Genomic DNA, 24189 nt, shown 5'->3' on the forward strand with positions numbered 1-24189 from the left:
GAGCTGCCTCGTATGGGCCAATAGGCCTTCTGCAGTTACCTTTGTTCTTATGTTCTTATCACTTCGAGACGATCTAGATAGGCTTTCAAAATGGTCGAAAGATTAGCTGATACAATTTAATGCTGACATATAAGCTTCTGAGGGAGATAATGATGCTAGTTACAAGATATCAGCAATCTGGTGGTGCTACATAGCCTTCCCGGTTTGGTGCCTTTTGATAATTACCTTACAAGATATCAGATGATATTATTGAAATTGCGGTCTGATTGCGGAATATATCTGAGGGTCATGATTAGTAGACATTTAAAACCAAAAATTCAGTGTATAAATCTTGGGAATAGACAAATAAAATGCAAAATGTCTCACATGCAAAATGAGACGCATGAGTTGAGAAGACAGGGTAGAAGACAGGGTAGAAGACAGGGTAGAAGACAGGGTAGAAGACAGCGTAGAAGACAGGGTAGAAGACATCGTAACAGTTGTGGCAACAAAGACTAATATGATAATATAACAATCGACTTGAGAATGGTCCAGGACGGACCGAAACGTCGTCGTCCCTTCACCTTCTAGTGTGTGGTCTGGTCAACATACTTTAGCCACGTTATTGTGACTCATCGCCTGCAAAGACTAATACAATATTGACGGTCACTAAACAATACGATATAATGTCCAGAAGACGTGATGCCGGTCAATATACTCACCATAATTACCCTCAGTCATGCTACCCAAATTTCACTATGAAATAAGCGCAGCTGAAGCAGCGCAGTTATCGCAAAATGTCAGACCAATTACACGATTACTCTCATAATAGGCCAGCAGCAGCAGCAGCAGCAGTTGGGCTCACGGCGGCGCAGCCAACACAACTTACCATATATTAATGCCAGTTGATAGAATATAAGTTAAAAAAAAATTGCAGTATGAATATTGGCCCATACGAGGCAGCTCATATTGGCCCATAAGAGGCAGCTCATATTGACCCCATACGAGCCAGGTTCTGCATACCTAAGCCTAGACTCATTCATATACATGTGTGTATATCACGAAAATAAACACGTGATTAAAAATGTGACAGTGTCAAACCACGGATGAAAATTGATACAGGAATTTCCTTAAGTACTTTCGTATATTAATACATCTTCAAAATTCATATACATGTCTAACCTTCACTTGGAACAATCCCACAGTCTCACCTAGATTATCTCATCCGGTAATGTGTTCCATTCAACTGCTAAAACGAGATTTGTTCAAAATAAGAAAGAGAAGAACTAATTAAGACACAAGCGATAACTGAGACACAACATTTAGCAGAAGATATGTAGAGGCAATATGCTTAGGTTTCACTTGTAATTTACAAGTGAGGCTCAGGAGCTAGCGCCTGACTCTGTAAGCACATCTACCTTGAGGTTACCTTGAGGTGCTTCCGGGGCTTAGCGTCCCCGCGGCCCGGTCGTCGACCAGGCCTTCTGGTTGCCGGACTGATCAACCAGGCTGTTGGACGCGGCTGCTCGCAGCCTGACGTATGAGTCACAGCCTGGTTGATCAGGTATCCTTTGGAGGTGCTTATCCAGTTCTCTCTTGAACACTGTGAGGGGTCGGCCAGTTATGCCCCTTATGTGTAGTGGAAGCTAGGTGAGTGACGTTGTACAGAACTACCTGGGATGAACGCCTGGCCTTGAGACATTGTACAGAAACAAATCCTGGGGTGCTATGGGATTAAGAGAGGTTTTAGGAGGTTTTCAAGCTGGGGTGGTGTCTGAGGGGCAGCTGCAGCGTCTGTGTAATGTGTCTGAGGACCTCTGCTCATCACAACATTTTGGCAACATTCGCGTGGCAACACAGTTGAGAGGCGAGACCAAATAGCTAAAGCTCACCCCCCGCAAGCGCAACTAGGTGAGTACAGCTGTGGGAAACAGTGCATGGTTCACCCTCTCCCCAAATGAGCCCACAAGGAAGGGGAGGTCGGGGGTGCTATATCAACCTGTTCTTATGAGGCATAGAGTTACGGGATCACCATAGCCCGTGCTACATGGACACTTCGTTCTGAGTAGCTAAATAAAAAACAACAACAACGAGGCATAGAGAGAGGGAGGAGTTGGAGTGTTTGACCATTCAAGAGGGGTCAGTGGACGGTAGAGCGACGGTCTGGCTTCATGCAGGTCAGCGTTCAATCCCCGAACGTCCAAGTGGTTGGGCACCATTCCTTCCCCCCTCCGTCACATCCCAAATCCTTATCCTGACCCCTTCCAAGTGCCATATAGTCATGATGACTTAGTGCTTTATCCTCATAGATCTCTCTCTCTCTCTTCTCCCCCCCCCCCCATCGTTACCTGGGGGTTAATAAGGAAGATGAGGTAACACTCATCTCTCGAGGGTGACCCTTATACTTGGGACTGTTGTTGTTATAGATTCAGCTACTCGGAACAAGTTCCAAGTAGCACGGGCTATGGTGAGCCCGTAGTGGATTTATCTGGCACAGGAGCGGTGCTGAATGAGTGTACTTGGGACTGGTTGGTAGGTCTTGGCTCTACCATCTTGTTCTGGAGATTGGCACCGGTGCCAGGGGTGGGGGGGGTATGGCCTTGGTCACAGACCTGTCACTTGGGCAGTGTGTGTGGGGGAGGCACTGTAACCTAGGCCGAGGGGAGGGTATTAGGGCAAGACCATTACCTCTTGAGTGTAGATTAATGGACCTACTACAGTGTTGGTAATTGGTATTCCTCCAAGTCCACTACGGGCTCACCATAGCCCGTGCTACTTGCAACTTTGTTCCAGGTAACGAATCTCAAACAACAACAACAGTTCCTCGTCACAATCGACTTGAGAATGATCCAGGACGGACCGAAACGTCGTCGTCCCTTCACCTTCTAGTGTGTGGTCTGGTCAACAACAGGTATTCCTCATCCCAAATTCACACACCAATTAAACATTAAAATTCCTTTACCTAATTAGGAGGTATAAAGCTAGGATATTCCTTTGATTTAATAAATTAATTTCTTTAACTACAAGATGCTTGAGTATTATTTATTGTGCTGCACATTAGTAAGTCTTTCTATTGCTTTATCATTTCCTTGTTTTATGGCTTGATTTAATTGACAAATTACCTCTCCCCCGAGTCAGTTAATATTGTCAGAGTATCTCTCAGGTTGAGAACATGATATCAGTGGCCAAGTGCTGGGTGTAAGGCCCCGGCACTGAGCAGGGATTACAACTTAGAGCCCTAGTGAGGCCTGATGACTTGGTGATGGAGTGGAGGACATTTTCAGAAAGTAAGAGGAAGGGGTGACTGGAGGGTGACACAGGGATGAGGGTGACACGGGTGTGGAGGATGCCACAAGGATGAGGGTGACACAGGGATGAGGGTGACACGGGTGTGGAGGATGCCACAAGGATGAGGGTGACACAGGGATGAGGGTGACACAAGGATGAGGGTGACACAGGGTTGATCAGGAAAAGTAGGTGGGAACTTTGCAAAAATGAAAGCTAACACACACACACACAGAGCTCAGGTCCGAGAGCTAGAGCTCGATCCTCCAGGCACAAATAGGCGAGTTGTACATACAATTATAGAATACGTTTATATATATATATATATATATATATTTATATATATATATTATATATATATATATATATATATATATATATATATATATATATATATATATATATATATATATATTAGTATATTTTGGTAGCAGTCTTTCCTGTAGACATATATTATTAAATATGACCGAAAAAGTAAGATTAATAATTCTAACACGAATTTTCTCAATCTTTCGTACATTTCTTTTCACTGTTGGAGGTAATTCAAAAATCAATTCTCCAAAATTCATTTTTATAGACTAGAAATAAAAATGAATTTTGAAGAATTGATTTTTGAATTACCTCCAACAGTGAAAAGAAATGTACGAAAGATTGAGAAAATTCGTGTTAGAATTATTAATCTTACTTTTTCGGTCATATTTAATGTATATATATATATATATATATATATATATATATATATATATATATATATATATATATATATATATATATATATATATATATATATATATATATATACCAAAGAGTAAGGTAAATGTTGACAGAAGAATGAGTGATATATCTTTGGTAATGACCTGGTTATGTGAAGAAATAATGTGTTATTTGATAGATAACATAATAAGAGCCGAGAGCACAATTTCTACTCACAAACAGACCAACAACAACGAAATAATGGACAAATACAACGATAATAGAAGATCAGACACGGGTGAAGATCATATAAAACACTCATCCAACACTCAGCAGCCAGATTACACAGATACACTCATCCAACACTCAGCAGCCAGATTACACAGATACACTCATCCATTCTCATGACCGAGACAAAATACTCAGCTCACACCTCACCTGGGGAGGGTGAGTCGTGAATCGTGCCAGATTCACGAAGCAGTTACGAAAGCACTTACGAACAAGGGGCCAGATTCACGAAAGCACTTACGCAAGCACTTACGAACGTGTACATCTTTCCTCAATCATTGACGGCTTTGGTTACATTTATTAAACAGTTTACAAGCATGAAAACTTCCCATTCAACTGTTGTTATTGTTATAAACAGCCTCCTGGTGCTTCCGAGCTCATTAACTGTTTAATAATTGGAAACAAAGCCGCCAAAGATTGAGGAAAGATGTACAGGTTCGTAAGTGTTTGCGTAAGTGCTTTGTGAATCTGGCCCCTGTACATCTTTTCTCAATCTTTGGCGGCTTTGTTTCCAATTATTAAACAGTTAATGAGCTCCGAAGCACCAGGAGGCTGTTTATAACAATAATAACAGTTGATTGGCAAGTTTTCATGCTTGTAAACTGTTTAATAAATGTAACCAAAGCCGTTAAAAATTGAGGAAAGATGTACAGGTTCGTAAGTGCTTGCGTAACTACTTCGTGAATCTGGCCTAGGCTACTACTTAGTCAACATCAACCGAGTAATAATATCTAACTTCACCTCATCCTACTTGTTAATATATTGTGCAGCTTCAGCTAACTTGTACATGCAAGTTTCAGCCCCGCTCCTGTCCCAGGTAAGTCCTCTACGGGCTCACCATAGCCCGTGCTACTTGGAACGTTTTATTCCCAGTAGCTGAATCTTAAACAACAAGTAAATTGTATCTACTTCCCCTCTACCTCTCAAGATGTTGAGGGCTTCAACCAAATGCACCTCGTTAGCGCCAAGACAATGTTCAACTTTTGTTCCAAGTTAAGAATATACAAAGATAAGATTCGTGGTGGAATCATTGATTTAAGTCTATCTTGCATATTCAGTAATAAACCCGGACCAAAGAGCCAAAGCTCAACCCCCGCAAGCACAATTGGGTACATATATATATAACAGACAGACACGAGTAAGTAAAGAAAAGAGAGAGGTAGAAATAGGGTGTAGGAGGCAAGGGGCTGCTGTATTGCCGTATAAGGAGTGGTATCCTACCTGACATCTGCTGACGTCTCTCTGATTCTCACGTTGACGAGTTGCTTGTGAAGGCGTGCGGACCCCGCACTGTGGTGCTGCTGACCTGCAGGAGCACCTGCCGTAGTGGACGCTGCCGGCTGTGCTACAGGGAGCTGGGTATTGGCTGGAGATGTGGCACGTGGTGCCAGCCACTTGGGTAACCACATGCAGTCTTCACAACAAACTACACCACTACTCCCACATCACAGGAGCTCCTGGTACATTGTTGCCAGTATAACAGCCAGTCCATCCACCGGTTACATTCTACAGCATTTTTGTGTCACAGGAAACTGGATAAGGAGGTTGGGAGAGTGTGGGAGTGGGCAAGGCGCCCCTCTGGCTCCACCTGACCGGCCGTCGATCCATAAATCAATCCTTACTGTCACAAAACTACAGCGGGTGTGGGGCAGCACGCGATACTGTGTCTGCCGTGGGAGTATTGGGTGATGTAGGGCAGACGCGGCCCCCAGCCGTCGCCACCAGGCCTGGCGCCCTCCACCCTCGCCATGCCTGTCGCCACTAAACCAACAATTATTTGTCCAGTTTGGAGTTTTAAGACATCAAGTGTTTGAACCCGAGAAATGAGTTGTTGAAGACTGGAACACTTAAGAGGTAACGTTAGAGAGGCAACTTGAGAAGGGAGCCGGGCCTGTGTGTGGGAGTCAGGGGGGGGGGAGATTTCTGGGGATTACATCATCGATGGATTTTCACCGGCAGCACTTTTGACACAACACATTACTTGTAAAGTGGGGCCACAGTGAGGTGTGTGGCGGGGTGAGGGCGTCTGTAATGGGCACACGACACAACACTGCTCTCTACCACACACACACACACACACACCGCCCCCCCCCCCCCCCCCGTCAGGGGGCAGCAGGAGGCTGGAGGCGCCAAATACTACAGGAGGTACAGGTACGGTGGTGATTGTGCGGAGATAATTGTGCAATATGGTACAATTGTGGTGCAGCGGTAGTAGTAGTGCGGTGATGGTGCAGTGGCGGTAGTGATGAGCACTGCACCTGTGACACGAAGCTGCTCGCCTCCACACGCCACTGTAGCCGTGGGCGGCGGTGGTGACGTGTGGCGCCGCCGCCGCCGCTGGTGTAGAGGGAGCGTGGTGGAGTGGTCGGGAGCGTGGTCGGCGGCCGAGTGCGGCGGGCCGGGCCAGCCGCACGCTCACCTGCGGCCCCGCCCTCAGTTGCCACACGCCGCCACACCCTCCCCCGCCACACTCTCCCACACAACACCTACAATAACTCCTCCACAATTAAATGATGGAGGTGTTGCAGCAGACATTGCCTTCATCCCCCGCTGAATGGCTACTCGCAAGAAAAAGCCGCCATTGCATTCCTCTGGGATTGTGCATGCTGCTGCCCCCCCTCAGAGATCCACACCTGCCATCCCTGTTACACAAGCACACCTGTAGGATACTCTGGTTCATTAGCCACACCTGTAGTTGTCACATAGTGTGACACAAGAGAGCCAACCGTGCAGACGAAGAGCCACATTACCCAACAGCTGGCGGCTCATGCCGGGGCAGACATCCCACTCCAGGTTGCTCGTGACGTCACCTCCACGTGGGCCCCCTGCATCACTGGCCCCGATTCTCTTCCTCTTGCTACACCTCGGAGCCGCTAGGCATACCCGCTTGCGGCCAGCACCCGCTGCGGCTATACTTCCCTCCCTAATATGTTTCGGGAAGAGTATGCGGCGCATGTGGGGCGCGGGAGGGCATGTTGAAGCCAACGTGGGCATCGGGCGGCGCCTGGCATCCTAACCGACCGGCGCGCGCGCCCCCGCCGACACTCACATGACATTTCAATCCATGATTACTTTATAACCAATCGTCATTTCAGATCCATGACATTTGGAAATGTAGAAGGGGTTGGGAAATATTGATCGGGGGGTGAAAAGGGCGGCGGAAGGGGCGGTAGTGAGTGGGTTTGAGAGGGAGAGAGGAGGTGGGCGGCGGTCTGTGCGCCCTGACCTGGGTGGGTGGGTGCGGGCAGCGTCTTCCGTTCCTTCCTGATGTCTTTGGCTTCGTCTGCGTCACCGCTGCTCCTGCTGTTGCCTGGCTCCTTCTCTCTCTGTCTCTCTGTCTCTCGCAGCTATGTGGTGAGAGAGTGCTTCAGGTGTTGCTGGAATCATAGTGTTTCGGGTGCTGGCATGTTTTGTGCTCCGTGTTGAACCAGTTGGTTCTTGCTGCGTCTCTTGTTGCAAAGTTTTTTTGTTGTTGTGTTGAGATATATGGTGTTTTTGTTGTGAGGTCGTGGCACTCTATTGTGAGTTAGTAACATTGTGTTGTGAGGTCGTGGCACTCTATTGTGAGTTAGTAACATTGTGTTGTGAGGTCGTGGCACTCTATTGTGAGTTAGTAACATTGTGTTGTGAGGTCGTGGCACTCTATTGTGAGTTAGTAACATTGTGTTGTGAGGTTGTGGCACTCTATTGTGAGTTAGTAACATTGTGTTGTGAGGTCGTGGCACTCTATTGTGAGTTAGTAACATTGTGTTGTGAGGTCGTGGCACTCTATTGTGAGTTAGTAACATTGTGTTGTGAGGTCGTGGCACTCTATTGTGAGTTAGTAACATTGTGTTGTGAGGTCGTGGCACTCTATTGTGAGTTAGTAACATTGTGTTGTGAGGTCGTGGCACTCTATTGTGAGTTAGTAACATTGTGTTGTGAGGTCGTGGCACTCTATTGTGAGTTAGTAACATTGTGTTGTGAGGTTGTGGCACTCTATTGTGAGTTAGTAACATTGTGTTGTGAGGTCGTGGCACTCTATTGTGAGTTAGTAACATTGTGTTGTGAGGTTGTGGCACTCTATTGTGTGTTAGTAACATTGTGTTGTGAGGTCGTGGCACTCTATTGTGAGTTAGTAACATTGTGTTGTGAGGTTGTGGCACTCTATTGTGAGTTAGTAACATTGTGTTGTGAGGTCGTGGCACTCTATTGTGAGTTAGTAACATTGTGTTGTGAGGTCGTGGCACTCTATTGTGAGTTAGTAACATTGTGTTGTGAGGTCGTGGCACTCTATTGTGAGTTAGTAACATTGTGTTGTGAGGTCGTGGCACTCTATTGTGAGTTAGTAACATTGTGTTGTGAGGTCGTGGCACTCTATTGTGAGTTAGTAACATTGTGTTGTGAGGTTGTGGCACTCTATTGTGAGTTAGTAACATTGTGTTGTGAGGTCGTGTCACTCTATTGTGAGTTAGTAACATTGTGTTGTGAGGTTGTGGCACTCTATTGTGAGTTAGTAACATTGTGTTGTGAGGTCGTGGCACTCTATTGTGAGTTAGTAACATTGTGTTGTGAGGTTGTGGCACTCTATTGTGAGTTAGTAACATTGTGTTGTGAGGTCGTGGCACTCTATTGTGAGTTAGTAACATTGTGTTGTGAGGTCGTGGCACTCTATTGTGAGTTAGTAACATTGTGTTGTGAGGTCGTGGCACTCTATTGTGAGTTAGTAACATTGTGTTGTGAGGTCGTGGCACTCTATTGTGAGTTAGTAACATTGTGTTGTGAGGTCGTGGCACTCTATTGTGAGTTAGTAACATTGTGTTGTGAGGTCGTGGCACTCTATTGTGAGTTAGCAACATTGTGTTGTGAGGTCGTGGCACTCTATTGTGAGTTAGTAACATTGTGTTGTGAGGTCGTGGCACTCTATTGTGAGTTAGCAACATTGTGTTGTGAGGTCGTGGCACTCTATTGTGAGTTAGTAACATTGTGTTGTGAGGTCGTGGCACTCTATTGTGAGTTAGTAGCAAGCCACTTGGACACCACTTGGTGTCCAAGTGGTTGGGCACCATTCCTTATCCCCCGTCCCATCCCAAATCCTTATCCTGACCCCTTCCAAGTGCTATATAGTCGTCGTAATGGCTTGGCGCTTTCCCCCTGATAGTTCCTTCCTTCCTTCCTCCCTCCTTCTCTTCCTCACTTGACTATTCCTCTTTCCCCCCTGGCACTTAGAGCTGTGTACACTCCCCAACCCATCCTCCTAGAAAGTTATCTTGAGGTTATCTTGAGATGATTTCGGGGCTTTAGTGTCCCCGCGGCCCGGTCTTCGACCAGGCCTCCACCCTCAGGAAGCAGCCCGTGACAGCTGACTAACACCCAGGTACCTATTTACTGCTAGATAACAGGGGCATAGGGTGAAAGAAACTCTGCCCTGCTACTCTGAAACTCTGCTGTTATACATAGAATGGTATAACACTTAAACCAATGTCGTCCAATGTATACAATGGTGACTTTATCAGACACCATTGTCCACGTCAGTGTCCTGTGGCCAGATTCACGAAGCAGTTACGCAAGCACTTACGAACGTGTACATCTTTCCTTAATCTTTGACGGCTTTAGTTACATTTATTAAACAGTTTACAAGCATGAAAACTTCCCATTCAACTGTTGTTATTGTTATAAACAGCCTCCTGGTGCTTCCGAGCTCATTAACTGTTTAATAATTGGAAATAAAGCCGCCAAAGATTGAGAAAAGAAGTACAGGTTCGTAAGTGTTTGCGTAAGTGCTTTCGTGAATCTGGCCCCAGGTCTCACTACTGGACACGTGCACAATTTAGTAGAAAGAACGAAAATAAGCCAACGACTAAACTTTAACATTCCTAGGTCTAGTATAGCTCATATATGTACTATATTAATCCTAAGATAGTTTATATTAAACCTAGGAGTGCTAGGATAGGGGTTAGCTTCTTTATTTACATTTACAATTGTGTTTTTGCCATTTGGGCAAATTTAGTAATGCAATACATGAATCTTTGGGGTCCAACAGTTCATTTATGTACGTTTGGTAAGTTCAACTTCAAGGAGATAATTAAATACATCCCAAAAGGATAGAGTAGCTTAAGCTGGTTGATACCTGGTTGATACCTGGCTGATGGGGTTCTGGGAGTTCTTCTACTCCCCAAGCCCGGCCCGAGGCCAGGCTCGACTTGTGAGAGTTTGGTCCACCAGGCTGTTGCTTGGAGCGGCCCGCAGGCCCACATACCCACCACAGCCCGGTTGGTCCGGCACTCCTTGGAGGAATAAATCTAGTTTCCTCTTGAAAATGTCCACGGTTGTTCCGGCAAGCTATTTCTACCTTCATACGTGCTATAAGTCGTGTCCTTTCAGGAGACTGTACTGCCTTCCTGGTGAGGGTGAACCTTTGTTACTGTGTAGCTGTCACACTCACATGTAACACACTAGGGGCCTCTGTTACCTAGCAGTAAATAGGTACCTGGGAGTTAGTCAGCTGTCACGGACTGCTTCCTGGGGGGTGGAGGCCTGGTCGAGGACCGGGCCGCGGGGACGCTAAGCCCCACACTGTACCCAGGACTGTGTTTGTTGCCCTCTCACTCAGTCCTCCACATCCACACCTCCCTTTCTCCTAGTCACTGTTAGGTAAGTCCACTACGGGCTCACCATAGACCGTGCTACTTGGAACTTTTAGTTCCCAGTACCTGAATCTTAAACAACAACAACTTGTTGTATTCCCCTCGGTCTCGTACCATGCGGACTTATACACCTGTTGTATTTCTGGGCTACTAACATCGGAGTCCTTAACTGCATGCACACCTGTCTTACATTTTACAGGTGTTTTACCTTCTCTGCTGTTTGTATATCTGACTTTATACATGGAAGGGTCCTGGATGTGGTCACTTGTTAGCAGGTGAGTGTAGGAGGCAGGTGTGTCACTGCTACAGGTGTGCAAGGAGGCAGGTGTGGTTCATGTCACTGCTACAGGTGTGTAAGGAGGCAGGTGTGGTTCATGTCACTGCTACAAGTGTGCAAGGAGGCAGGTGTGGTTCATGTCACTGCTACAGGTGTGTAAGGAGGCAGGTGTGGTTCATGTCACTGCTACAAGTGTGCAAGGAGGCAGGTGTGGTTCATGTCACTGCTACAGGTGTGTAAGGAGGCAGGTGTGGTTCATGTCACTGGTACAGGTGTGCAAGGAGGCAGGTGTGGTTCATGTCACTGGTACAGGTGTGCAAGGAGGCAGGTGTGGTTTATGTCACTGCTATAGGTGTGCAAGGAGGCAGGTGTGACTCATGTCACTGCTACAGGTGTGCAAGGAGGCAGGTGTGGTTCATGTCACTGCTACAGGTGTGCAAGGAGGCAGGTGTGACTCATGTCACTGCTACAGGTGTGTAAGGAGGCAGGTGTGGGGCTTGGAAGGTCTGCTTCAGATGACCCTGAGAGGCAAGTAAGACCTATCTCTCACGGAAAGATAAAATAGATAGGAAATATGTTCAGTAGCGATAATGTATTGATAAGCATCCTCATCCCTCCATCTGTAGGTGGTGTCTGCGTCACAATGTAGGTGGTGTCTGCGTCACAATATAGGTGGTGTCTGCGTCACAATGTAGGTGGTGTCTGCGTCACAATGTAGGTGGTGTCTGCGTCACAATGTAGGTGGTGTCTGCGTCATAATGTAGGTGGTGTCTGCGTCACAATATAGGTGGTGTCTGCGTCACAATATAGGTGGTGTCTGCGTCATAATGTAGGTGGTGTCTGCGTCACAATATAGGTGGTGTCTGCGTCACAATATAGGTGGTGTCTGCGTCATAATGTAGGTGGTGTCTGCGTCACAATATAGGTGGTGTCTGCGTCACAATATAGGTGGTGTCTGAGTCATAATGTAGGTGGTGTCTGCGTCACTGTATAAATCACCGTCATCACCGCAATTATCCAAACATAACTACATTAATACATTAACAGCAATATTAGCAATTTTGTTTTATGAAACTGATTAGTCCTGAAACTGAGTAGTCATGAAACTGAGTAGTCATGAAACTGAGTAGTCATGAAACTGAGTAGTCATGAAACTGATTAGTCTCCAACGCTGAACGCATCTATTCTATCACTCCCCCTTCCATCCCCTCCCCTTCCCCTCCCTTCATCTCTCTCCCCTCCCTTCATCTCCCTCCCCTAAATCAGGGTATCAGCGCACACAGACCTCATTACCAACGCCATGGTGAGGTGGCCGCTATAGCAAGGGAAGACGATGGTCTTGAAGCAGCGCATCAGCTTCTCGACGGAACAAGGCTCAGTTGTCTTGAATTAGGGCTTAAAATGTCGAGTGAATAATCAAGCGCCAAGTGCTATGTGAGATCCGACTGGCAAATGCACCTCGCGGTGCAGAATGTAGAGCTGTACCGGGTACCTGGCTACACATACCGAGGGAGACGGAGTGACATGAAGAATCCTCGACTATCAAGTACGATATACGAAGGAGAAAGCATTGAGCACTTACTGGGAGTTATGTCTGGACACAAGAGTCGCGCCGAACACAACAACATTCACAGTCTGTTGACTAGACCACACACTAGAAGGTGAAGGGACGACGACGACGTTTCGGTCCGTCCTGGACCATTCTCAAGTCAATTGTGTCGATTTGAGAATAGAGTCGACCATTTGATCAAGTCGATTCTCACAATGGACTTGAGAATGGTCCAGGACGGACCGAAACGTCGTCGTCGTCCCTTCACCTTCTAGTGTGTGGTCTGGTCAACATTCACAGCCTCACAGCGGGAGCCGGTCGGCCGAGCGGACAGCACGCTGGACTTGTGATCCTGTGGTCCTGGGTTCGATCCCTGGCGCCGGCGAGAAACAATGGGCAGAGTTTCTTTCACCCTATGCCCCTGTTACCTAGCAGTAAAATAGGTAGCTGGGTGTTAGTCAGCTGTCACGGGCTGCTTCCTGGGGGGTGGAGGTCGAGGACCGGGCCGCTGGGACACTAAAGCCCCGAAATCATCTCAAGATAACCTCTTCAGAAGGACATACCGGTGTTGGAGAAAGTTCAACACCGATCAACAAAATCACCCCAGAAGTGAGTGGACTCACACACCAGGAACGGTTGAGAGCCTCACGACTAACACCACAACAAACCAGACATGACAGGGCTGATCTCATCGAAACTTTTAAAATACTGAACAGTTTGGAGGATGTTGATCCAGACCACTTCGTCCAAAGGTCAGATGTAACACAAACAACGAACAACGGTTTCAAGCTTAACAAGCCACAATGCAGGAAGATAAAGGTAGGAGATGCTTATTCACCCATAGTGTACAGCACCGCTCCTGTGCCAGGTAAGTCCACTACGGGCTCACCATAGCCCGTGCTACTTGCCCCGCTCCTGTGCCAGGTAAGTCCACTACGGGCTCACCATAGCTCGTGCTACTTGCCCCGCTCCTGTGCCAGGTAAGTCCACTTCGGGCTCACCATAGCCCGTGCTACTTGGAACTTGTTCCAAGTAGCTGTATCTATAACAACAACAACAACAAGCATAGTGTTATGACCCCCGTGGAACTACAGTATCTAACCATTTGGACTGTTCTGTACATCGACAACCTGGGTGAGGCAGGTTAAGGTAGGGTGTGGGGTGGAGGTAAGGACAGGCTGTACACAGCTACCTGCAGTGAGGTACGAGGCAGGTTAAGGTAGGGTGTGGGGTGGAGGTGGGGCAGGCTGTACACAGCTACCTGCAGTGAGGTACGAGGCAGGTTAAGGTAGGGTGTGGGGTGGAGGTGGGGCAGGCTGTACACAGCTACCTGCAGTGAGGTACGAGGCAGGAAGAGTGGCCGGGTTTAGGGTCCGTGCTGGAGAACACAAGGGCAGAGTATGATGATAAGGTGGTGAGAGTCCTGCCGGGTGACACAGGAACAATAGTCAACCTGTGACAGGTGTGTGGCAGCGAGGCCTCCTGATAACCCAACACTCCCCTCTGCCTGGCACACACTCACGTATGTATGCACTCACACACACTCACACATACTCACATACAACTGTGGCTCGTCTTACTACTCAATAGCTCAACCTAAGCTATCTTATTGCTTTACATTCAGCTACTGGGAACAAAAGTTGCAAGTAGCACGGGCTATGGCGACCCCGTAGTGGACTTACCTGGCACAGGAGCGGGGCTGTAACTGTCACTTATCCAGGTCCTCCTGGAGTCTCCTACAAGCAGCTTCTCTTGTCTTGATTTTCTTCACCGCCTTCGTATAATCAGGAAAGACCTGGGTAAAGACTGGTTTGCAAAAAAGGGTTGTTGAATTATGGAACAAATTACCGGTGACATAATTGTCATGGATTATTTCAAGCGTAGGTTATAAATGAGTTTCAATGGATGTAAATAGGTGCCTCATATGGGCCAATAAGAGCTGCCTCATATGAGCCAATAAGAGCTGCCTCATATGAGCCAATAAGAGCTGCCTCATATGAGCCAATAAGAGCTGCCTCATATGAGCCAATAAGAGCTGCCTCATATGAGCCAATAGGCCTTCTACCATTTCTTTTACTCTTTAGTTCTTAAGAGTCTAATTTATCTGTTCTTATTTACATTTTCAAGGATTAGCGCGTGCCCCAGTACTGAGGCACGGTACTCACATGCCCCAGAAACGCATGCCCGAGAAACGCATGCCCGAGAAACGCATGCCCCGGCGCTGCGTTTCATACGCCAGCAGTATGTCAAGAACATGGAGTGTGCAGGCACCTATTTACGCTTGAACGCTGCTAGTCATGCACTAATAGACAATAGCTGTCTCTGATACGTAATGTCAGGTTACATTTGCAACTGAGAAAGCCCAGACGCTAATAACAAGACACGATATTGCACCTGGGACAGGCAAACACGAACCAGATTCACGAAGTAGTTACGCAAGCAATTCACGAAGTAGTTACGCAAGCAATTTACGAAGTAGTTACGCAAGCACTTACGAATCAGTACACCTTTTCTCAGTCTTTGGCGGTTTTGTTTACAATTATTAAACAGTTAATGAGCTCCGAAGCACCAGGAGGCTGTTTATAACAATAACAACAGCTGATTGGCAAGTTTTCATGCTTGTAAACTGTTTAATATATGTAACCAAAGCCGTCAAAGATTGAGGAAAGATGTACACGTTCGTAAATACTTGCGTAACTGCTTCGTGAATCTGGCCCCAGATCATGGACAAAAACGTAGTGTTTAGTGGTAAAGTTGACGTCACAAGGAGGGCTATCTTGAGATGATTTCGGGGCTTTTTTTTTTTAGTGTCCCCGCGGCCCGGTCCTCGACCAGGCCTCCACCCCCAGGAAGCAGCCCGTGACAGCTGACTAACACCCAGGTACCTATTTTACTGCTAGGTAACAGGAGCATCGGGTGAAAGAAACTCTGCCCATTGTTTCTCGCCGGCGTCTGGGATCGAACCCAGGACCACAGGATCACAAGTCCAGCGTGCTGTCCGCTCTGCCGACCGGCTCCCAAGTTGGGGAGTGTTCCATGCTCACCAAGAGCCACGTGGTGGACGTAGCCAGGAAGACAGTCAAGAAACTTACAGTCTTATGGTCCATCTGGTATCTTCTCGAGAGCAGGAGATAGCGAGCCTTATATGTGTTCGTCCCATCTGGAGTATGTACCCTCGTGAGTGGTGAGGTCTGGGCATCACAGCTTCAGTACCGGACAGATGGCTGGGCCTTACTGTTAAGTATAGAGCCAAGAGGACAGATTCACGAAGCAGTTACGCTAGTACGAACCTGTACATCTTTCCTCAATCTTTGACGGCTTTGGTTACATTTATTAAACAGATTACAAGCATGAAAACTTGCCAATCAACTGTTGTTATTGTTATAAACAGCCTCCTGGTGCTTCGGAGCTCATTAACTGTTTAATAATTGTAAACAAAGCCGCCAAAGATTGAGAAAAGATGTACAGGTTCATAAGTACTTGCGTAACTACTTCGTGAATTTGGCCCAAGCTCTCTCAAGATCCCCAGGTGACCCAGCTTCCTGGCGAAGAAGAAGTTGGCCACCACAGCACAAGGCACTCGGCCATCAACAACCCCATTGAACAAATGGGCATGCTCACAGACATAAGTTCGAATCCTCGTCACGGCCCTTGAAGATTTGTTCATTAATGCATCATGTTATTGTGATTATTGTGTGTAACAACCCCATTCAAGAACATCACTCCACTAATCATCGTTCATCCCTAGTCAGAGCCCTGGAAACACAAACCAAAACTGTCTCTATTTTCCGCTTGTTACAACTTGTAATAAAGTTGTTACATCTTGGCTTAACGAGTTTATGACGTATTAGAACGTTGTTACAACTTGCTATATTGGTTGTTATAACTAATTAGGAGGAGTTAAAACTTGTTCGAACGTTGTAGCAACGTCATAGTTTCGGTGTGTGTTTAGCGGGAGTAGCATTTGGAACATGTTCTCTTAATTATGCAATTAATTAAGAGATTATTGTAATAATACAATTAATAATTGTTGTAATTATGCAAGACATGCAGGCAAGCGACTCGCTTTATGCAGGTCGGCGTTCAATCCCCGACCGTCCAAGTGGTTGGGCACCATTCCTTCCCTTAAAGTCCCATCCCAAATCCATATCCTGACTCCTTCCCAGTGCTATATAGTCGTAATGGCTTGGTGCTTTCCCCTGATAAATCCCTTCTTATGCCTGACAGGATTTTAGGCAGTAGCAGATTTGATCCTATACTGCTGCCTGTACTGTACTTAATGATTTTAAGTTAGCATTAGATGTGTGGAGCCAATGACCTCGTAACGGGGTGGAGGTGGGGTCCCTTGATTGTTTCAAGCGCGGGTTGGACAAGTATATGAGTGGGATTGGGTGGTTATAGATAGGAGCTGCCTCGTATAGGCCAATAGGCCCTCTGCAGTTACCTTTATTCTTAGATAAATTTTGTTCATAATGAAAACTGATAATGAGGTTTAATAATTTGTCGTCTAGGGTCAGGCTTTAGTTGAGCTGATACTGGATAACAGCTCCTCTGTATTAGGAATATCACAACTTAGAGAGACAGAGAAAGAGACAGAGAGAGAGAGAGAGAGAGAGAGAGAGAGAGAGAGAGAGAGAGAGAGAGAGAGAGAGAGAGAGAGAGAGAGAGAGAGAGAGAGAGAGAGAGAGAGAGAGAGACAGAGACAGAGACAGAGAGACAGAGAGACAGAGAGACAGAGAGAGACAGAGAGAGAGAGAGAGAGAGAGAGAGAGAGAGAGAGAGAGAGAGAGAGACAGAGACAGAGACAGAGAGAGACAGAGAGAGAGACAGAGAGAGAGACAGAGACAGAGACAGAGAGAGAGAGCGGTCTACATAAGTGAGGTGGATGAACATGACGACATGATATGTGTTATCGTGTAGTTGATAACATTATAGATCTTATGTTATCTTGGTCACCCTGGCCAAGCACCAGCCTCTCCCAGCACGGTGTGAGGAAGGGAGCAGTGAGTGAGTGAGTGAGTGAGGGAGTGAGTGAGTGAGTGAGGAGGAGGCACTCATACACAAGTCCTGACAGGATGAGGAGCCTTCCTCAAGATGTGAGGAGGGGCGAGGTGACGTGGCCCAGAGAACACGCTTCTGAAGGCAGTAGTGTAGGTAGAAGTGTGAGGAGATGAACAGGAGGGGACATGTTCACGACGTGACTCATATTATGAACAGACACCGTGTGGATCCTGTGGCACAGTGGACTACGTCCTTACCTCACAATCGAAGGACCCGGGTTCAGTCCCCAGGCAGGACAGAAACTATTTCACTTGATGCCTATGTTCACCTAGCAGTAAATAATTGACTGACTGAATGACTGACTGACTGACCCAAGAACCTACAGGGTTGAAGTATGAAGTATGAACCTACAGCAGTATGAAGGGAATAATACCACTCTAAGATAGGAAAGCATCATTTATTAAATATGGATACTCTTCTTAAAAGATTCCCCCACGCTATGCACCCGCAAGATAACGTAAGTGTCAGGGCTGGTAAATGCTAATCTCCTTGTCTGGTGACCTATTCATTTGAGGCGGTCAAGTCCCAGCTGCGTCTGGGTACATGTGACAGGATGAACAACCCAGCGGGTTTTCTTCCTATTGGGGAGTGTTGTACATGCTGCTATGGCGGTATGTTCACTCACAGAATGAGTGACGCTGCCCAATACTGTCACTATGGCGGTGTGTCCACTCACAGGATGAGTGGCGCTGCCCAATACTGTCACTATGGCGGTGTGTCCACTCACAGGATGAGTGATGCTGCCCAATACTGTCACTATGGCGGTGTGTCCACTCACAGGATGAGTGGCGCTGCCCAATACTGTCACTATGGCGGTGTGTCCACTCACAGGATGAGTGGCGCTGCCCAATACTGTCCGTATGGCGGTGTGTCCACTCACAGGATGAGTGGCGCTGCCCAATACTGTCACTATGGCGGTGTGTCCACTCACAGGTTGAGTGGCGCTGCCCAATACTGTCACTATGGCGGTGTGTCCACTCACAGAGTGACGGGCACTGTTTAATACTGTCACTATGGTGGTATGTTCACTCACAGAATGAGTGACGCTGCCTAGCATTCGTCTGGGTGAAGGGTGATGGAGTGACGGGGGTGAGAGTGAGAGGTGGTGAGGGTGAGAGTGAGAGATGGTGGGGGTGAGAGTGAGGAGTGAGAGTGAGGGAGGGGGACTGGACAGTCTGGTGAAGTCATCAGACCACTCTGCGACAAAGGTCGACTCTAGTCCACCTCCTCCCACACACTATGTACCCACTTACTTGTATTCATCTACAAGTACTGATAGAGTTGAGCTTCAGCTCTCAAGCCCCGGGGTGGTGTACTGGTTCCAGGCGTGAGTAGAGGCTCACAGGGGCAGTACCAGGGGTGCTCCCCCCAGGGGTGCTCCCCCCAGAGGATAGTTGCTGAATCACATATGCAAATGTTGAACAAGAGATCGAGGGGCTTGGCTTGTACTGCTAGGCATCCAGCTGGGGTCCAGTCTCGGGGTTGGATTCCCAGCCGAGGTAGGGTCTCTTTCACCTGATGCGGGCGGGGAAGGCGGGGTCCAAGAGCTAACAGATCGATCCTGCCGGCAAAAAAATTGTAAATGCAAGTAGTAGATACATGTACTCATGCATATGTGTGCACAATTAATTTCTCACACATGACCGCACGCCCGGGAACCTCTCTCTCACACACACACACACACACACACACACACACACACACACACACACACACACACACACACACACACACACACACACACACACACACACACACACACACAGTGTTGAAGTGGGTCATGGTGACGCCCACGCCCAGGACACGCCCACGGGACACGCCCACACCCAGGACACGCCCACGAAACACGCCCACACCCAGGACACGCCCACGGGACACGCCCACACCCAGGACACGCCCACGAAACACGCCCACACCCAGGACACGCCCACGAAACACGCCCACACCCGTGTGAGCGTCCCCGCCAAGATCAGTGCCACCGGGGCACCTGTTGGCCTCACGGACACCTCCAACACCCCAACAGGCTTCCTGTCCCTGACACAGCTAAACCCGCAGTGTCCAAGTTCCCCGCACACCTCCGATTGTTGTTTGGCTAGCATGATTGTTTACTAGATTGTGAGCGCTCTCACCACACTCACTCGGAACCATCGAGGCTTCGGGTCGTCTGGCCCAGCACGTGTCTGGTACTCGCCTAAATAAATAAACTCCTGGGTCACTATACACCAGCATGGTGTGGTGGTCAGTACCTTATACCCAGCACGGTGTGGTGTTTAATACCTTATACCCAGCACGGTGTGGTGGTCAGTACCTTATACCCAGCACGGTGTGGTGGTCAGTACCTTATACCCAGCACGGTGTGGTGTTTAATACCTTATACCCAGCACGGTGTGGTGGTCAGTACCTTATACCCAGCACGGTGTGGTGTTCAGTACCTTATACCCAGCACGGTGTGGTGTTCAGTACCTTATACCCAGCATGGTGTGGTGGTCAGTACCTTATACCCAGCACGGTGTGGTGTTCAGTACCTTATACCCAGCACGGTGTGGTGGTCAGTACCTTATACCCAGCACGGTGTGGTGTTTAATACCTTATACCCAGCACGTGTGGTGTTTAATACCTTATACCCAGCACGGTGTGGTGTTCAGTACCTTATACCCAGCACGGTGTGGTGGTCAGTACCTTATACCCAGCACGGTGTGGTGTTCAGTACCTTATACCCAGCACGGTGTGGTGTTCAGTACCTTATACCCAGCATGGTGTGGTGGTCAGTACCTTATACCCAGCACGGTGTGGTGTTCAGTACCTTATACCCAGCACGGTGTGGTGGTCAGTACCTTATACCCAGCACGGTGTGGTGTTTAATACCTTATACCCAGCACGTGTGGTGTTTAATACCTTATACCCAGCACGGTGTGGTGTTCAGTACCTTATACCCAGCACGGTGTGGTGTTCAGTACCTTATACCCAGCATGGTGTGGTGGTCAGTACCTTATACCCAGCACGGTGTGGTGTTCAGTACCTTATACCCAGCACGGTGTGGTGGTCAGTACCTTATACCCAGCACGGTGTGGTGGTCAGTACCTTATACCCAGCACGGTGTGGTGGTCAGTACCTTATACCCAGCACGGTGTGGTGGTCAGTACCTTATACCCAGCACGGTGTGGTGTTTAATACCTTATACCCAGCACGTGTGGTGTTTAATACCTTATACCCAGCACGGTGTGGTGTTCAGTACCTTATACCCAGCACGGTGTGGTGTTCAGTACCTTATACCCAGCATGGTGTGGTGGTCAGTACCTTATACCCAGCACGTGTGGTGTTCAGTACCTTATACCCAGCACGGTGTGGTGTTCAGTACCTTATACCCAGCATGGTGTGGTGGTCAGTACCTTATACCCAGCACGGTGTGGTGTTCAGTACCTTATACCCAGCACGGTGTGGTGGTCAGTACCTTATACCCAGCACGGTGTGGTGGTCAGTACCTTATACCCAGCACGGTGTGGTGGTCAGTACCTTATACCCAGCACGGTGTGGTGGTCAGTACCTTATACCCAGCACGGTGTGGTGTTCAGTACCTTATACCCAGCACGGTGTGGTGTTCAGTACCTTATACCCAGCACGGTGTGGTGGTCAGTACCTTATACCCAGCACGGTGTGGTGTTTAATACCTTATACCCAGCACGGTGTGGTGTTCAGTACCTTATACCCAGCACGGTGTGGTGTTTAATACCTTATACCCAGCACGTGTGGTGTTTAATACCTTATACCCAGCACGGTGTGGTGTTCAGTACCTTATACCCAGCACGGTGTGGTGTTCAGTACCTTATACCCAGCACGGTGTGGTGTTCAGTACCTTATACCCAGCACGGTGTGGTGTTTAATACCTTATACCCAGCACGTGTGGTGTTTAATACCTTATACCCAGCACGGTGTGGTGTTCAGTACCTTATACCCAGCACGGTGTGGTGTTCAGTACCTTATACCCAGCACGTGTGGTGTTCAGTACCTTATACCCAGCACGGTGTGGTGTTCAGTACCTTATACCCAGCACGGTGTGGTGTTCAGTACCTTATACCCAGCACGGTGTGGTGTTCAGTACCTTATACCCAGCACGTGTGGTGTTCAGTACCTTATACCCAGCACGGTGTGGTGTTCAGTACCTTATACCCAGCACGGTGTGGTGTTCAGTACCTTATACCCAGCACGGTGTGGTGTTTAATACCTTATACCCAGCACGTGTGGTGTTTAATACCTTATACCCAGCACGGTGTGGTGTTCAGTACCTTATACCCAGCACGGTGTGGTGTTCAGTACCTTATACCCAGCACGTGTGGTGTTCAGTACCTTATACCCAGCACGGTGTGTTCAGTACCTTATACCCAGCACGGTGTGGTGTTCAGTACCTTATACCCAGCACGGTGTGGTGTTCAGTACCTTATACCCAGCACGTGTGGTGTTCAGTACCTTATACCCAGCACGGTGTGGTGTTCAGTACCTTATACCCAGCACGTGTGGTGTTCAGTACCTTATACCCAGCACGGTGTGGTGTTCAGTACCTTATTCCCAGCACGTGTGGTGTTCAGTACCTTATACCCAGCACGGTGTGGTGTTCAGTACCTTATACCCAGCACGGTGTGGTGGTCAGTACCTTATACCCAGCACGGTGTGGTGGTCAGTACCTTATACCCAGCACGGTGTGGTGTTCAGTACCTTATACCCAGCACGGTGTGGTGTTCAGTACCTTATACCCAGCACGTGTGGTGTTCAGTACCTTATACCCAGCACGGTGTGGTGTTTAATACCTTATACCCAGCACGGTGTGGTGTTTAATACCTTATACCTTATGTGGTGATGGTCCCTGGTGGTCCCTGACTGGTGGTAGTGGTCCGTGGTGGTCCTTGTCTACTGGTGGACGTCCCTTGAGGTCCCTGGTGGTCCCTAACTGGTGGTAGTGGTCCGTGGTGGTCCTTGTCTACTGGTGGACGTCCCTTGAGGTCCCTGGTGGTCCCTGACTGGTGGTAGTGGTCCGTGGTGGTCCTTGTCTACTGGTGGACGTCCCTTGAGGTCCCTGGTGGTCCCTGACTGGTGGTAGTGGTCCGTGGTGGTCCTTGTCTACTGGTGGACGTCCCTTGAGGTCCCTGGTGGTCCCTGACTGGTGGTAGTGGTCCGTGGTGGTCCTTGTCTACTGGTGGACGTCCCTTGAGGTCCCTGGTGGTCCCTGACTGGTGGTAGTGGTCCGTGGTGGTCCTTGTCTACTGGTGGACGTCCCTTGAGGTCCCTGGTGGTCCCTGACTGGTGGTAGTGGTCCGTGGTGGTCCTTGTCTACTGGTGGACGTCCCTTGAGGTCCCTGGTGGTCCCTGACTGGTGGTAGTGGTCCGTGGTGGTCCTTGTCTACTGGTGGACGTCCCTTGAGGTCCCTGGTGGTCCCTGACTGGTGGTAGTGGTCCGTGGTGGTCCTTGTCTACTGGTGGACGTCCCTTGAGGTCCCTGGTGGTCCCTAACTGGTGGTAGTGGTCCGTGGTGGTCCTTGTCTACTGGTGGACGTCCCTTGAGGTCCCTGGTGGTCCCTGACTGGTGGTAGTGGTCCGTGGTGGTCCTTGTCTACTGGTGGACGTCCCTTGAGGTCCCTGGTGGTCCCTGACTGGTGGTAGTGGTCCGTGGTGGTCCTTGTCTACTGGTGGACGTCCCTTGAGGTCCCTGGTGGTCCCTGACTGGTGGTAGTGGTCCGTGGTGGTCCTTGTCTACTGGTGGACGTCCCTTGAGGTCCCTGGTGGTCCCTGACTGGTGGTAGTGGTCCGTGGTGGTCCTTGTCTACTGGTGGACGTCCCTTGAGGTCCCTGGTGGTCCCTAACTGGTGGTAGTGGTCCGTGGTGGTCCTTGTCTACTGGTGGACGTCCCTTGAGGTCCCTGGTGGTCCCTAACTGGTGGTAGTGGTCCGTGGTGGTCCTTGTCTACTGGTGGACGTCCCTTGAGGTCCCTGGTGGTCCCTGACTGGTGGTAGTGGTCCGTGGTGGTCCTTGTCTACTGGTGGACGTCCCTTGAGGTCCCTGGTGGTCCCTGACTGGTGGTTGTGGTCCGTGGTGGTCCTTGTCTACTGGTGGACGTCCCATGAGGTCCCTGGTGGTCCCTAACTGGTGGTAGTGGTCCGTGGTGGTCCTTGTCTACTGGTGGACGTCCCTTGAGGTCCCTGGTGGTCCCTAACTGGTGGTAGTGGTCCGTGGTGGTCCTTGTCTACTGGTGGACGTCCCTTGAGGTCCCTGGTGGTCCCTAACTGGTGGTAGTGGTCCGTGGTGGTCCTTGTCTACTGGTGGACGTCCCTTGAGGTCCCTGGTGGTCCCTGACTGGTGGTAGTGGTCCGTGGTGGTCCTTGTCTACTGGTGGACGTCCCTTGAGGTCCCTGGTGGTCCCTGACTGGTGGTAGTGGTCCGTG

Source organism: Procambarus clarkii, chromosome 66, assembly GCF_040958095.1.
Source record: "Procambarus clarkii isolate CNS0578487 chromosome 66, FALCON_Pclarkii_2.0, whole genome shotgun sequence".
Lineage (NCBI taxonomy): Eukaryota > Metazoa > Arthropoda > Malacostraca > Decapoda > Cambaridae > Procambarus > Procambarus clarkii.